At 56.0% G+C, this 13,749-nt stretch overlaps 2 non-coding genes across 2 annotated transcripts; both read left to right on the top strand.

Annotated features, from left to right (window-relative positions):
- Positions 1-1,531: 1,531 nt before the first annotated feature.
- On the top strand, positions 1,532-3,346 carry LOC135919075 (small subunit ribosomal RNA). Its single transcript, XR_010569878.1, has one exon. It is a non-coding gene; the product is annotated as a small subunit ribosomal RNA (ribosomal RNA).
- Positions 3,347-13,143: 9,797 nt separating this feature from the next.
- LOC135919070 (U2 spliceosomal RNA) lies at positions 13,144-13,333 on the top strand. The gene has a single exon (XR_010569876.1). It is a non-coding gene; the product is annotated as a U2 spliceosomal RNA (small nuclear RNA).
- The last annotated feature ends 416 nt before the right edge of the window (positions 13,334-13,749 follow it).

Below are 13,749 nucleotides of genomic sequence, written 5' to 3'. Positions count from 1 at the left end.
TGAGCCGGGGCGGTGTGAGCGCGACAAAGTCCGAGACGACGTCAGCCGGGGCGTCGACCAAGTCCGAGACGACGTCAGCCGGGGCGTCCAGCACGCCGCCCGTGCTTTTCCCACTCTTGCTCGGAAAATGGCGAAGGGGCCGCGCTAGCGTGCCTTGAATCGGTGAGCGGCGGTACCGCGGCGATCGCGAGAGCTCAAATCGGCCGTGCCAAAGCCAAATATTGGCGCTCGGCTCGGCGCAGTACGCCGCCTTGTCGCACGAGTACGGTCCCGTGGAGGTCTGGTCACTTATCGCTGCTCTTATAAGGGGCCGTGCGGCCCTGGCCGACATTGTACCGTAGTGCCATTTTCGGCTTGCGCGTGTTCGTGGTGGTGTCCGCGCACTGCTCCGCAGTCGAGAATCGTGCCCACGACGACGCGAGCGCTCGAAGAGACACAAGTCCGAAACCACCTGAGCCGGGCCGCGGCGGGAGCTCGACGCCCGTCACGCAACTTTGGCGTACAAGCCACCGCACGGCCGCGACCGAGTCGTCGTCACCGTCCGGCGGGCTGCACTATATAGCACGCCGGGAACCGGGAAAGAACCGCGCAGACGTCGTCGTTGGCCGCGACGTTGGCGCGAGCGCGCGAAGAGACAAAGTCCGAACGGCGTCAGCCGGGGTGTCGAGCAGGCCGCCCGCGCCGGTCGCATTCGTGCTGGGAAATGGCGAAAGGGCCGCGCTAGCGTGCGGCCCCGTAGGGGGACAGAAGGGCGATTGTTCTGGAAACCGCGCTGTCCATTGGCGAGAGATTGCCGTTCGCGCATTCGGTCGACGCGCTGCGCTTTCACGACTTCGGCATTGTGCTGCCGACGTAAGCTTTCCATCTCGCTCGCGGCGCTGCGAGGCGGCGCGATTTTCGCCAAACGCTCGTCGAAAGTGGCACGAGTACGGCCCCATGGAGATTTGGGAACTTATCGCTGCTATCATATGGGGGTCCCAGAGAGCAGTCGCCCCCAAAAGCGACCTGGGTGTTTGATATGCGGCGGGCTTCGTGCCCGTCAAGCGTGTCCCCGGTATCGCTCCCGTGGATCCCACAGCTAGCGTCTGCAGCCTCATCCGCTTGATGCGTTAGGGGCTGGTTGTCGGACGATGCTTTCTCCACGATATCGAGTTGTGTTCCGCATCGTCCTCGGACGAGTCAAATACGAAAGCGCCGAAGGCGCGGGCGTGACCCGTCGCCTGGCGGCTTTGCCCTCTCGGCTACGTTGCAAGTGTCGGTCAGTCCACCTGTGCTGCGGGCTCGAGAGAAACCGCAAGCCGTGATCGAGTCGACACAACCAGTCTATCGAGAATGTTGCGTGCTTCTTGCCGCGTGGCGATAGCCGTCCCTTCGGGGAGGGCGCCGTAGCGAGCTCGAACGCCGTCGTCTCGGACTGTGCAAAGTGCTACTCTTTGCAAGAACGAAGCGTGCTGGGGCGCCTGAAGGTGGCCTCGGCATCGCAAAAGCGGCGTCCGGCCTGCTTGAGAGGCGGGACGCGCAGTTGAACGATTACCTGGTTGATCCTGCCAGTAATCATGTGCTTTTCTCAAAGATTAAGCCATGCATGTCTAAGTACATGCCGAAATAAGGCGAAACCGCGAATGGCTCATTAAATCAGTTATGGTTCCTAAGATCGTTTCTTCCTACTTGGATAACTGTGGCAATTCTAGAGCTAATACATGCAGTGAGCCTGAAGCCCTTTGGGCGACGGGTGCTTTTATTAGACCAAGATCGATCGGGTTTCGGCCCGTATTGTGTTGTGACTCTGGATAACTTTGTGCTGATCGCATGGCCACGAGCCGGCGACGTTTCTTTCAAGTGTCTGCCTTATCAACTTTCGATGGTAGGTTACTTGCTTACCATGGTTGTTACGGGTAACGGAGAATCAGGGTTCGATTCCGGAGAGGGAGCCTGAGAAATGGCTACCACATCCAAGGAAGGCAGCAGGCGCGCAAATTACCCACTCCCGGCACGGGGAGGTAGAGACGAAAAATAACAATACGGGACTCTTTTGAGGCCCCGTAATTGAAATGAGTACACTCTAAATCCTTTAACGAGGATCAATTGGAGGGCAAGTCTGGTGCCAGCAGCCGCGGTAATTCCAGCTCCAATAGCGTATACTAAAGCTGCTGCGGTTAAAAAGCTCGTAGTTGGATCTCAGTTCCAGACGAGTAGTGCACCTACCCGATGCGACGGCTCGGACTGAACATCATGCCGCTCCTTTCTTGGTGCACTTCATTGTGTGCCTCGAGAAGGCCGGTGCTTTTACTTTGAAAAAATTAGAGTGGTCAACGCAGGCGAGTCGCCTGAATAAACTTGCATGGAATAATAGAACAAGACCTCGTTTCTGTTCTGTTGGTTTTTGGAATACGAGGTAATGATTAAGAGGGACAGACGGGGGCGTTCGTATTGCGGCGCTAGAGGTGAAATTCTTGGACCGTCGCAAGACGAACTACTGCGAAAGCATTTGCCAAGAATGTTTTCTTTGATCAAGAACGAAAGTCAGAGGTTCGAAGGCGATCAGATACCGCCCTAGTTCTGACCATAAACGATGCCAACCAGCGATCCGCCTGAGTTACTCAAATGACTCGGCGGGCAGCTTCCGGGAAACCAAAGTGTTTGGGTTCCGGGGGAAGTATGGTTGCAAAGCTGAAACTTAAAGGAATTGACGGAAGGGCACCACCAGAAGAGGAGCCTGCGGCTTAATTTGACTCAACACGGGAAAACTTACCCGGCCCGGACACTGGGAGGATTGACAGATTGAGAGCTCTTTCTTGATTTGGTGGATGGTGGTGCATGGCCGTTCTTAGTTGGTGGGGCGATTTGTCTGGTTAATTCCGATAACGAACGAGACTCTAGCCTATTAAATAGGTGCGGGGTTTCCAGCACCTTACAACCTTCTTAGAGGGACAAGCGGCTCCTAGCCGCACGAAACAGAGCAATAACAGGTCTGCGATGCCCTTAGATGTCCAGGGCCGCACGCGCGCTACACTGAAGGAAGCAGCGTGTCTTTATCCCTGTCTGAAAAGACTGGGTAACCCGTGGAACTTCTTTCGTGATTGGGATAGGGGCTTGCAATTGTTCCCCTTGAACGAGGAATTCCCAGTAAGCGCGAGTCATAAGCTCGCGTTGATTACATCCCTGCCCTTTGTACACACCGCCCGTCGCTACTACCGATTGAACGATTTAGTGAGGTCTTCGGACCGATGTCCGGCGCGGCCTTTCGGTTGCGCCGGTCTGTTGGAAAGATGACCAAACTTGATCATTTAAAGGAAGTAAAAGTCGTAACAAGGTTTCCGTAGGTGAACCTGCGGAAGGATCATTACCGGATTGTTCGAGGGTGACGAGCGCCATTGTTTCTACCCCGTGTGGGTGAAGCAGCTCGCTGCGCCCGACGCTTTCCGCCGCTGGCCCCGCTTGGACGCGGGGACGGCTATACCCGAACGTGCCCGGGCAGGACGAGGCCAGAGGAAACTCTGGTGGAGGTCCGAAGCGATTCTGACGTGCAAATCGATCGTCCGACCTGGGTATAGGGGCGAAAGACCAATCGAACCATCTAGTAGCTGGTTCCCTCCGAAGTTTCCCTCAGGATAGCTGGCGCTCGATGGGAGAGCAGTCACACCTCGTAAAGCGAATGATTAGAGGCATTGGGGTCGAAACGTCCTCAACCTATTCTCAAACTTTCAATGGGTGTACGGGAGGCCTTCTGGGTTGAGGCCTCCCGCTGCGATGAGAGTGCCAAGTGGGCCACTTTTGGTAAGCAGAACTGGCGCTGTGGGATGAACCAAACGCCGGGGTAAGGCGCCCGAGTCGGGACGCTCATGAGAACCCATGAAGGGTGTTGGTTGCTTAAGACAGCAGGACGGTGGCCATGGAAGTCGGAATCCGCTAAGGAGTGTGTAACAACTCACCTGCCGAAGCAACTAGCCCCGAAAATGGATGGCGCTCTAGCGTCGCGCCTATCCCCGGCCGTCGCCGGCAGAAAAGCACGAAATGTGGGGGTGCTAAGCCGCGACGAGTAGGAGGGCCGCAGCGGTGGGCGTTGAAGGTGTCGGGCGTGAGCCCGCCTGGAGCCGCCGCTGGTGCAGATCTTGGTGGTAGTAGCAAATACTCAAGTGAGAACCTTGAGGACTGAAGTGGAGAAGGGTTCCATGTGAACAGCAGTTGAACATGGGTCAGTCGGTCCTTAGGGAAAGGAGAAATCCTTTCAGAAGCGGGCGCGTTTGTGCAGCTCAGTCTGTGAATCGGAGACGCCCCGCTGCAACCAAAAGGGAATCGGGTTAACAGTCCCGAACCCGGCTACGGAGATCGGTCCTTCGGGACCCAGTGCGGCAACGCAAACCAGCTCGGAGACGCCGATGGGAGCCCCGGGAAGAGTTTTCTTTTCTCTGTAAGGAGATCGAGTCCCTGGAATGGGTTGACCCCGAGACTGGGACGGTGGCTCCGTAGAGCAGTGCGGCTCTTGCGCTGTCCGATGCGCTCCTGTCGGCCCTTGAAAATCCGAGTGAGGGAATGTGATTTTCGTGCCGGACCGTACCCACATCCGCAGCAGGTCTCCAAGGTGAACAGCCTCTAGTCGATAGACCAATGTAGGTAAGGGAAGTTGGCAAAACGGATCCGTAACCTTGGGAAAAGGATTGGTTCTGAGGGCTGAGCCGGTCGGGCTGGGGTCCAGAAGCAGGAACGGCACTGCACCGGGACTGGGCGAGGCTCGCCGCCGTGAAAAGCGGTGCGGCCAAGTCCGGACCAGCGTCGGGACCTTCCTGTGGAAAGCCACAGCTGTGCATTTTCCGTGGGCTTCGCGCCTGAGGTTCTTGCTTCGGCCGGCAGAAAACAGCCAACTCAGAACTGGCACGGACCGGGGGAATCCGACTGTCTAATTAAAACAAAGCATTGCGAGGGCCGTTGACGGTGCTGACGCAATGTGATTTCTGCCCAGTGCTCTGAATGTCAACGTGAAGAAACTCAAGAAGCGCGGGCAGACGGCGGGAGTAGCTATGACTCTCTAACTCTAGAGGACATACACGACACCTTCGATAAGATTTTCTCTTCTGAGTGTCCTCGCGTTGAGGAAGTCGGTGTGGAGGGCGGACTAGCCCAGAGGTGTCCTAGAGTTTCAGCTGAGGAAGTGGTTCTGGCGCTTAGGGGTATGGTTGCTTCGTCGGCCCCTGGTCCCGACGGAGTTACTGTGCGCGAACTGAGAAAGATTCCGTCAGAGGTCTTAGCCCTGATATTGTCTAACTGGCTGACCCACCACAACATTCCTGACGAGCTCCGAATCTCGCGCACAGTCTTCATACCGAAGTCAGCTGATGTGTCTTCTGCATCAGAGCTTAGGCCAATCACAATCTCGTCTGTCTTGTTACGGTTGCACTCCCGTGTGCTTCTGGCCAGATTACAAGAATCCTACAAATTCCACCCATTACAGAGTGGGTTCTCCAGGGATCGGTCGGCGCAGTCTAACCTTCTGCTATTGCAAGGTTTGATGAAGCATGCAAAACGCTTCAACCGCCACTTTTATGCTGCCTCGCTTGACCTTCGGAAGGCTTTCGACTCCGTCAGTCATCATGCGCTTCTCTCTTCCTTACAAGAGGGAGGGGCGCATGATGACTACATGCTGTCGATCGCTGACCAATACTACGGTCAATCCACTACTTTTTCTTATCGAGGCAGGTCCGACGGGATCAGAGTTTTTGTGCAGAGGGGGATCAAACAGGGTGATCCCCTGTCACCGTTTTTGTTTAATCTGGCCCTTGACCCCCTTCTGCATAGCCTCAACTCGTCCGGATGCGGGTACAAAGCGGAGGGAGAGACTGTGTCGGCATTTGCCTATGCCGACGATCTTATCTTAACGGCTTCTAGCTATGAAGAACTGGTGAGGAACCTCGACGTGGCATTACAACACTTCAAAAAGATTGGATTGCCTTTAAACCCTAATAAAACCCAGTATTTTGGGTGGAGTTACGAGGCCCATCGGCTCAAGTGGTTTGACTACAGCGTCCCCCAGCTTCATCTGGGGGATGCCGTGATTAGCCCCAAGAGCCGAAATGAACCTATCAGGTATCTGGGTCTCGACCTCTTCGTCAACAAACCTCCGCAGGCTTCAATTACACTAATTGAGAAAGAATTGGCATTCATTAATTCGGCCAAATTGAAGCCTTTCCAGAAATTACATTGTATTTCGACCTTATTGGTCCCGAAATTGTTATATGCCACGTCAAGCTCCCTCTCAGTTCTACGTATCACTGCAAACATTGATAGGTCTGTCCGGCAGGCGATCAAGCGAATTGTGCACCTGCCGGCATCATTTCCAGACTTCATGGTTCATGCCCCGCATCGAGTAGGTGGCGTGGGCGTCTTGGAGCTCTCTCGCGTTTCGGCCGAATCTCAAGTCAAGTCCTTCGCGAGGCTCCAGCGTCTAGGTTCTCCGATCGTGGATGGCGTTCTGGATGGCGCGCTTGGCGGTTTCCGGCAGCAGCTAGAAGAGAAGATGGGCGTGCCGTCGGGGATCGTCGAGTCGGCGCCTCTGGATAGGGCACTGCATAGAGCCCGAAAATCACACTTGGAGGATGTCAAGAAAAAATACACGAACAAAAGCCTTTTTGCTTTTGAGAGTGATCCAATCGGGAATAGGTGGCTCAGTCCGAATACAAAGTTCATGAGTGACGGGGACCGCACCAAGGCCCTTCGACTGAGGTTTAACCTATTCCCTACACGGACGCTCTCTAATCGGCATAGTAGTGATGATTCGGCAAAACTATGCAGACGATGCCATAAGGCCCAAGAAACAACTTATATCCTCCAGGTGTGTGAGGCCGTCCACGAGCCGCGTTGCTCACGGCATAACTTCATTGCGAAAGCCATAACTAACAAACTTCACGCACGTCATCCGGATGCTGACAGCTTTGATGACATACACGTTCGCGCCATCTGCTTTCCCCGTCTCTTTGGCACTTCATAGTGTGTGCAGCATGCTCTGCATTCCAAAGAAACACGCCTGTTTCTCCCCCTCTCTCACGTTCTTCTTGTCTTTGTTGCTGCTCTTGTGAGAAGTTGCTATGCTCTTTACTCGCTGTAAAATAGAATGCTTGCGCAAGCCAACAACAATTTGCGTGTTTTTTTTCGTCTTGTTTTTTTCCCTCTCTCTTCCCAAGACGTTTCTGCCATTATTCACTAGCTCTCGTTCTTAGTATGCAACGGAGCGTTAGCTCGCGCCATCTACCTTTCTTTCTCTATGGCGAAGTCCGTAGGTTTTCCTAATTCCGCACACAGATGGCGCGGATGCGTTTTCCCGCCAGTTTCGAACGACCTCGCTGTACTCATGTTTCTCAATTAAATGTTTCAAAGGGGCTTGCGAAAGGGCGTGGTCCTTTTTTCTTGTGCAAGGCTGAGCGTTCCAGCTGTGCTTAAGCTATGCTAGCATGTTTGCGTATATATGTGTGTGTGTGTATACACACACACACACACGGTAAAGATGATGGGGTAGCGCTATTTCTTTCTTTTCTTTTTTCGTTTTTTTTACAGCACCTGTGCTCCACATGGCGATCTTCCTGCCCTCTATGTTTCCGGTTGGGAATAGTGCGCAGCCTTTTCTATATTAATTTTTTTTCATTCTCTTTCATTCGTACATGAGGCGCGCTACCTAATTCTAGTGGTCAAATCGACACGTTGCAATCCGTCCCGGCCTCTGCCGTATCAATACTTTCAGTGGGCCTTGCGGTAAATAAAAGGAAAAGAAGGAAATGCGCGTAGTGTATTACACTTGTGCACGGGCTCGAAACGAAGGCCTCAAAGAAAGTCGCCTTGAGCGGTCGCATTCATACGGAAGTAAGCATTCCCCTTGCGCGTGTTTTCCGCTCGCCTGTTCCGTTTTCTACGAAGTTGCCTTCGTTGGTTTTGCCTTGCAAACAAGCTTGCGCTCGGGTCTCGTTTCTACGCGACAGCTTTTCGTTAACAGTGAAAGACTGAGGCGTCGCGAGTCCATTCGCGAGATAGAGAGCATAGAGTCTCTAGACGGGCTGTGTTTTATAAGATTGCCCACGCTGTTGCTGAGGTTACCAATGTCGGCAGGGCACCCACAAGGCAGTGGTACAATGGAGTGAAGTGAAAGACATCGCTTCTCGGCCTTTTGCCTAAGATCATCTTTCCAGGCCCTCGGCTCCCTGCTGCACTGTCTCCAGGACAGACCACGTGCTGCTACCTGGTGGCCCCTGGATGACCCACACCGGCCCGCTTCCTGGTCCTGCCGCTGCCTGGCGCTGCCTGCTGCCCCCCGGAGACTCCTGCCCTGCTCGGCCTGACCACTGCTTGGAATCCGGTGCTGCCTGCCTGCGGGGTGCCTGTTGGTCCTGCCGTCTGGACTGGTGCTGTGCTGGGGCACAACCGGCTGGCCCCTGCCCTCGCCATCGTCTGTCATGGGCTCGGCCATCTCGCTGCCACCCCTGGTGGCCCCCTAGCCTCCGGACTTGGCCTCCTTTAAGGAGAGCCGCCGGGTCCGGAAGGTAATACCATCCATCCAAAGGACTCTGGGGACCACGGCCGAACGGCCCATGACATCAGCGAAGACGATGGCGACCCCAACACCCCTGGGCAGGAACGCCAGCCGGCCCGTGAGGATGGCACCCTCACGGTGTTCTTTGCCGTGCCCCACACGGTCCGGTGCTGCGAAGAGGGCTGCCGAGCTGCCTATGCCGCGGCCAAATGGACAGCGCGGCGGCAGTCCCTCCAGCGGCACCTGGAACTCGAGCACGGCGCCAGAATCCGGCGCACCATCAACGTGTGCAGCATCTGCAGCGAGACATTGGGGCTCCGACCAGCCTCTCACGCCTACCTGGCTGCAGCCAACTCGACTGCCACCCCCGCTGCTGCCCTGCCACACCCGTGTGGCAGTTGCTCAATGTCCTTCCCCACAAGGAGGGGCTTGAGCAACCACGAGCAGTGGCACAGGAGGGAGGCGGCACTAGCAGCCAGGCGTGATCTCGCCGTGGGTGCTGCCACTGGTGCGTCGGAGCAGGACAACGACGGCACCCCCCCAGCAGAGCAGGACAGCACCAGCAGTGGCCACCGGGCAGGCCGCCGACCAGGAGCCGTCTCCTGTGGCACCTCGCGGAACACCCGGACAAAGCAGCGATGGCGAGATGGCCGAGGCACCCTCTCCGCGGACGCCAACCGAATCAGGGCGGACCGCGACCTCGACCTCTCCTTCTCCAACACCATCGCTGCCGTCCAACCGAGGCAGCCCGGGAGCACCAGTCTCCGAGGCTCACGAGCCGGCGGCCATGCAGGAGCTCTCCCCAGGCAGGGCAGAGGTGCAGGACCATGACGGAAGCACCCAGGACTTCGGGACCCAGGACGAACATGCTGGTACCACACGGCCAGAGGGCAGTGCATGGACCTTAGCGGACGAAACGGCAGAGCTGCGGGCATTGAGCCGGTTACCTGAGTCTGCTGGGGAGCGGGCACGGTTTGAAAACATCCTCGACCGTGCCATTGCAGCCGCAACAAAACACCTGCGGCTGCCAGTCGGGCACTCGCGCCAATCACGGAGGCGCGAGGTGAACCCCGACAACCCTCAGCAGATCCAAACTCTATACAGAAGGAACCGGCGCCGGGCAGTGCGGTTAATCACTGAAGGCCCGTCGCAGCTCTGTGCGATCGACCCCCATGCACTGCAGGACCACTACTCGAACCTCTGGTCACCAACAACCGTGGATACCAGCATCCTGCGGTCAAGGCTTCCAGCCACCGAAAAACTGGACTTGTGCCCCTTTACACCGGGAGAAGTCGCAGCCAAGCTCCGTAAATGCGAGAGTACAGCTCCAGGGGAGGACCGCCTCACGTACCACCACTGGAGGCAGGTGGACCCTGAGGGCAGGTTCCTGGCGGCGGTATACAACGTATGCCTCCAATACCGCCGCACGCCCCTGAGCTGGAAGTCGACGAGGACTATCCTGATCTACAAGAAGGGCGACCGCGAGGACCCCACAAACTGGCGACCCATTGCCTTTGGTCGCACAATTGCCAAACTGTATGCCGGGTGTCTCACCACCCGGCTGCAGAGGTGGTTGGGCGACCATGCGGTACTGTCCAGGTGTCAGAAGGGCTTCCTGCCGCACGATGGGGTGTTTGAACACAACTTCGTGCTGCAGGGACGCCTGGATGATGCCAGGACAGGAGGTGGGGAGCTGTGCGTGGGGTTCCTCGATTTTGCCAACGCTTTCGGCTCGGTCGCCCATCAGGCCCTCGTCGACGCTGTCCGCGGCGCCGGCGCGGGGGAGGCCTTTGCTACCATCGTTGAAGACCTCTACCGCGCCACCACCACCTGCGTCGTGGCTGCAGCTGGCATTACGGAGCCAATTACGGAGCCAACCATTACGGAGCCAACAGGGCTGTTACACGGCTTGGACCGTGTAACAGCCCTGTCGGCCCGGCTCGGGCTGCGACTGAACGCCGCCAAGTGCCGGTCTCTACACCTGTCTGGTCGCCACCCCGTGGGTACACGGCCCACCTCTTTCGCCGTGGGTGGCGACCCGATTCCGGCGCTTGGCGACTTCCAGGGGCACAAGTTCCTGGGCCGTCCAGTGGGGTTCAGGGTGCTACCGGACGAGACGACGGTCGACGAGGCCATCCACCTAGGCAGAAAGCTGCTCTCCTCCATGCTCGCCCCATGGCAAAGGCTGGATGCCATTAAGACATATTTGTATCCAGCCCTCAACTCTGCCATGCGGGTGGGCCTTGCCAGCAAAGGAGAGTGGCAACGCCTGGACGAGGAGCTCCGCCCGCTCATCAAGAAGACCCTGTACGTGCCAGCCAGAGCTTCCAATGAATACTTGTACGGAGGCTCTCAGGCTGGCAGTGCAGGGATCACACTTGCGGCGGAGCTCAGCGACATCTGCCGGGTGGATGTAGCCTTCAAGCTACTGACGTCGACCGACGTGGAGGTCCGGGAGCGTGCAGCAGGAGAGCTCGAGGGCGTCGTGTCAAGGCGGCTAAGACGACCCGCGAACATCGAGGTCGCCCTCCGTCTCAGGCGAGACGGAGGGCGACTTCCGACAAACGTCCACACAGATCCAGTCTGTGTGGACGGAGGCCCGGAAAGCCTCCCGTCGCCTCTCCATCCCCTGGGAGCTCTTGGAGCATGGAGCCCGCATCAACTGCGGAGAGGCCTCTGTGGCAGCGAGGAACCGCCACAAGCTGGTCAAGACCATCCGGGCGCTCCTCTCCACTGAAAGGGAGAGAACTCTGCATGACAAACCAAGGCAAGGCGATGGTGTGTGTGGCGGCCGACCCGGCAAATTCCCACTTCATGAGGTCCTGCCGCTACACCCGCTTCATTGACTGGCGCTTCGTGCATCGAGCCCGACTAAATCTCCTCCCCCCCAATGCCACAAGACTCTGGGCACCCGCAGCCGACAAAAGATGCAGGCGCTGTGGGTACGGGGAGGAGACACTGCCGCATGTACTTTGCCTCTGCATGCGGCAGAGCCAAGCCATGACGGAGCATCACAACACCATCGTCGCCAGAATAAAAAAATTACCGACGATTACTTTACTTCCTAATGCGAAATTTGAGCGCAGCAAATAAGCTGTTTCACCTTTTCGATAGATTGAGGCAAAGAAATCGAGCAACACATGTATGCGCTATCACAGAATTTTTTTTTATTTTTCACACGTATTCCTTTAACAAAGACTCCACTAACAGTTCTTGACAGTCATGAAGGAAGCTTTGTGGTCGGAGAAATATACTGATATATGTTCGACTTGGTACACCAATGCTTGATTCTCAAAGACGAGATCTATACAAGTGCCTCGCGAGGTTGTCACAGCCGTGGGACGCGTTACGAGCGAGAGGAACGGGATGTTCTCCCGCATAAGTGTTAGGAAATTGCTGTTTGTCTTTATGTCAACATTAAAGTCCCCCACTACTAACATCGGTGTGGATCGATGGACGGTTAATGCGAGCTGCAGGAGGTGCACGACGTCTTTCGTGAGTGCGGTAGGGGCGAAGTAGGCAGCTACTACCAGCAAGCCGTTGGGCAACTTTGCGGCGCACAGTTCGCCAACTTCAAAGTTCGAGCCGGCGCTTTGACAACCGGAAACTCGCAGGAAGAGGTGGGAAGGGGGCGGCGTGTACACCCAGCGGCAAACGATGGGGGCAGAAGCGCGTGCAGCAAGCGGACAACACGATAAAGGGAGGAGGGAAGAGATAGCAGCGACTGACTGATGCCGCTGACGCCGATAGTGAGTCAACCCCAGCTGCGGAGTTGGTTTCAGGGACAACGCCGCCGATGCCGACACAAACAATATGATACCCTCGCTTCCGCAGCGCTAAGAACCAGGGGGGGGGGACCCTTTCCTCCTCTTTCTGCATGGCGGCGACGGCGTTCTATGCAGTCACGTTATCTTCACTCTCTAGCGGCGTCAGCGGCATCCAGCGGTATCAGTCGGTCGCTGCTAGCGCTGGGGGGATGAAAGGGGGGCGGAGCTGGTTACTAGGCCGACGACGACGACGACGACGACGACGACGACGCGAAACCCAGGAACGGACGCCAAAGAGCTGCGCTCTAAAAAAGGCTGCCTTGGGGAGGTTTACAGTCATTGCGGAGAACCAGGTCGTGGGCAATACATCACTCAAGCCCGACCTGGTACTGGCCCGTGGAGAGGAGGCACTCATCCTGGACGTCTGCTGCCCTTTCGAGAACAGGCTGCAGGCGTTCCAGGACGCCCGGAAGGCTAAGGAGGAAAAGTACGCCCCTGTACAGCGTCATCTCCTCCGGCAGTTCCAACGCGTGACCGTGGACGCGGTGGTCGTCGGCTGCCTTGGCAGCTGGGATGTGGGGAACGACCGCGTGATGCGCAGGCTATGCAGTAGGTCATACCTACGGACACTCAAACGCCTGTGCATCAGCGATACTATCAGCGCATCTACAAAGATTTTTAGAGCCCATGTAGGCACCTCTTAGATGATCTTATGTTTTTAGAGAAGCGCCATTTTTTGCACTGTTTTACACCTTTACAGTTTTAGTCTTTTATTACTAACACCACTAATTAGTCTTTTTAGTCATTTGTTTGCGTTTTTAGATTATACATCTTTTATCCGTTTTTTCCTTGGTTTTGTAACACATATTTTTGATGTACTGTAACTAGCATAATAAAAAACTCTGTTCTTATCAGCTTAATATCTCATACGGGTTCTATATGGACCCACGATATTAAACCTATTTTTGGAAGTGGGCGGAGTGCTTGAAGCCTGCTTCACCTCCGCCGCAGGTCGGCCGGGTATTGCACTACCTCCGGGATCGGCCCCCGCTCACTTAGGTGAGACTTCATTCAATCAAAATAAAGAACACAAGCTCGAGGCGAGCACTCACGTGACACGCACCATTCCCTTACTATATGCAACGATGCCGGTGTTTCTGAACGATTGTCTGCTGTAATGAGCCACTTGGGGGGGAAGGGTGATTAGCCGTGGGTTTTGCAATCAATGTAAGTCCCACTCAAAGCCAACACTGTATTTTGGAGTTCACTATCGCTTGGATCCGTAAACCACGGCAAGCTCGCCCTGCGAAAATCCGCTGCCCTAGTGAAAGAAAGGTTCCCTATGAAACAAAAATGGAGTGCCCGATTTCCGGCAACTACCGTGCAGCCTTTGTGTGCACATTTTCGCTGCAGTGGTACCAAGCGCCTCGAAAACAAACTTGTCGTATGGCCAAGTGTGGCGAAATATAT

Source organism: Dermacentor albipictus, unplaced genomic scaffold, assembly GCF_038994185.2.
Source record: "Dermacentor albipictus isolate Rhodes 1998 colony unplaced genomic scaffold, USDA_Dalb.pri_finalv2 scaffold_15, whole genome shotgun sequence".
In the NCBI taxonomy this organism is placed as follows: domain Eukaryota; kingdom Metazoa; phylum Arthropoda; class Arachnida; order Ixodida; family Ixodidae; genus Dermacentor; species Dermacentor albipictus.
This window is presented reverse-complemented; position numbering and strand designations above follow the sequence as displayed.